This window comes from Protobothrops mucrosquamatus, unplaced genomic scaffold (genome assembly GCF_001527695.2).
Source record: "Protobothrops mucrosquamatus isolate PMUCROS unplaced genomic scaffold, P.Mucros_1.0 scaffold_154, whole genome shotgun sequence".
In the NCBI taxonomy this organism is placed as follows: Eukaryota; Metazoa; Chordata; class Lepidosauria; order Squamata; family Viperidae; genus Protobothrops; species Protobothrops mucrosquamatus.
In genome coordinates, this window is record NW_015386230.1 from 1,930,669 (window position 1) to 1,934,100 (window position 3,432).

Genomic DNA, 3,432 nt, shown 5'->3' on the forward strand with positions numbered 1-3,432 from the left:
TTATTATTATTATTATTATTATTATTATTATTATTATTATTATTGCATACTAGAGTAAAGTCACATAAACTCTTTATTTGTCAGTATCTGTCAGTATAAAGATGAGACAAGTGAGGCAAGTACAATATCTGCTCCTACTAAGTTATTTTGCCTAGATGGCATTCAACATGAAGGTTATGGCTCATGAACAGAAAAGTGATCTCTGGTTCTTATTGGTACAGTACTCAATCCAAAACTGAATTTTATCAGAGGAAGCAAGGGATCATAGTCTGTACCTAGGTGGAAGGGTTTCAAACTATAAAGGTACTTTGAAAATCATCCACATGTGTATAATACTGCAAGAGATTCTTTTTCATTTTGAGCAGACCATAATTTGTGGATCCGTGAATGTTATACAGCAGTTAAGCTATTTGTATAGCCCTTATTTGTTATTAAATTTTGAAGAAATAGATTAATTTTTTTCATTAGGAATATTTTGTATCTGTAATAAGTCTTTGACTTCCCTGAGTGAGTGCTGGAAATTCTAGACAGCTATTTATTGCTGTGGCCTGAGTATAAACCTGACACTTTAATTTCCTGAATTAAATCTTCCCATTTGTCCCATAAAGACAAATTGTGAGCTGTTGTGGTGCAGTGGTTAGAATGCAGTACTGCAGGCTACCTCTGCTAATTGCTGGCTGCCAGTAGTTCTGCAGTTCAATTCTCATCGGCTCAGGTTTGACTCAGCCTTCTGAGGTCGGTAAAATGAGGACCCAGATTGTTGAGGCAATATGCTGACTCTGTAAACCGCTTAGAGAGAGCTGTGTAAAGCACTGTGAAGCGGTATATAAGTCTAAGTGCTATTGCTATCTTCTGCAGGGAAAAAAAATCAGCAAATTAATTCCGTAATTTCTTGGAAGGACCAATAGCTGGTAGAGCTTTTCTTCCAATAGATGTTAGGTAAAGTCTTCCCTGACTACTATTTTTATTTTTCTCTTAAAGTTCTACAAATTGTTTTTGGAAATTGCACATCATTCACATTATCTCCTTGGTGGAGTGAGTGACAAATCACCTCAACCACAATACTGTACTGCTATTATTTGTTGACTACTTTTAATTCAAATGGTTTTTGTATCATCAACACATTAATTAAATTGGATTTCTGATTGGAAGTTAATACTACTTATGTGTAAGATGCAATGAACATGAAGTTGGGCAAACTCCAGGAGACAGTGGAGGACATGAGGGCCTGATGTGCTACGGTCCTGGGGTCACGAAGAATCAGACACAACTTGGTGACTGAACAACAACAATATGAAATACAGTTATTTTTTTCAACTGCTATATTCTAGTCTCAGGACTGATTCCACAAGGATCCCTTTGTATTATCAGTTCTTTGTGCTGGCGGGATAGGATGCATGCCTCATTTTCACTTCTGTGTATAAACAGAGATTGCTATTGGATATCTTTATATCACTTTTTTTCTTTCTTTCTAACTTCCATAAAATTCAGTTTAGAATTATCCTAATAAAATTCACCATGTGTGAATATTGTACTAGTCCTTGTCAGATGCAGCCCATTTTGTGTCATAAGCCACCATCTTGGTAACTTTGATTATGCTCTCAGACACTAGATCTCTGCCACTGATACCATTTGCATAGTCATTCACTTCCAGAATTCTTCTGGATAAGGAACATATACGTATGAGGGATCACTAACAGAACCCCTAGGACCTTAACCATTCTTCATAAATTTTCAAAGACCATAATAATACAGTTGTAACTGTTCTTTGCAACATCTTTTGTCTTCACATGTATTAGCAGAAAGGGATAATTTTCCATTGAAATTGTGATGCATTCATGAATTTGACATAAACTTGCTGCTGCTGACATAAACTTCATGAGTTGATAGATTTGGTGGCGTTCATTTATTTTGATTTATTCTAATAGTGAGTCAATAACCTTCTAATGTATGTATTTATTTTAATGCCATTTAAATTCAGTTACAGGATTCTAGGTAAGTTTTTTTTCTGGAATCCATATCAAATGATTATAACATTTATTCCTTAAACATCAGGAACAAGAAATAATTAGAAGTCTACTAAAATAGCACTGGAAGAGAAAGAGTCATCCATATTAAAGTGAAGAGAGACTTTACTGGATCTCATCCTTGTATATTTAAGACTGTAGAGAGTACGGAAGATGATTTTGACAGAGATATGCGAGCTCTGTTATCAAAATGATGAGGGGAAAAACATACCTTAGAAAATATGTGGAAGAGGCTTAGACAGACACCTTCCTAATTCAGATGAGTATAACAAGGAGAGGAGGTACAGCACAATCAGGCTTGTAAGATTCTATATTATAGTCTTCGTCAATAAAAGGCTAGTTTTAGCCTTTATATGGAGTTGATTCCTGATCTGATGTGCCTAGTGGGACTGATGTAATCTTTGACTACAATCTCAAAAGTGAAAATAAAAATTTTGAAAATGAAAGCTAATATAGGAACATGGAAATTGGTATTTGACCAGATTGCATGGTTTATTATAAATATGTGGACGTACAGACCATGTTTTAGTAAAGTAAGCCTTCAAATTTCCATGTAATTATTTTGTTTAATTACTGGGCTTCTGAATACATTATAATACATCATTCTGTTATAGTTAATATTATTTGGGTCTAGTATTTTTAAATTGTGGGAAATTATCTTAACTATATACAATGTCTTTGTGTTTTTGAAATATTTTAATAAATATACACACCTTTGTGTTTTCTCTCTTGGTTCCATTTATATTTTTCTGCAAGCAGATTCTGAAGAGTGTGGGTTTAAGGGCCAGAGATATACAAGTTCTTTTCTTTCAATTTTTAAATATATTTATTTATTTGTCACATATTAAAAATAATTTCTGATTGTTGAATCATGATTAACTACCATTGGGGTAGTTAATTAGATGGTATCTGGGGGAAAGATTCTGGAAAATATTGATTATTAAAAAAAAATACATTGTAAAGGTGTATGATGAAGAGAAAAATAAACCATAGCAAAGAAATATTTAATAGTTGATTCTAAAACACTATCAAATTTAATTGTGAGATCTCAGGTAATATTTCATTATTTATTTATTCATTGTTATCATGTAAAAATACAACCAGGACAAGTGTGTGTGTTTGTTTGTGTGTATGCACTTCATGAACTGGTGGAATTTAAACATTACATAAATTCTGTTCAGAAACAATTTTGCTGATTTTGACTCATTGGGTAAGTGTGTTATTATTTCATCTATTCGTGCTAGGGCATGCTTTAATAATAATGAATGCTGACAAATTATAGTTATATTTTTGTAGGTGATTGACAATACTTTCCTTGAGTCCAGGATTGCTTTTGATCCCACTGTGAAAATGTGGAATTAAAATTAAAATATAAATATATGGAATGTTCATGCAGTTAACTTTT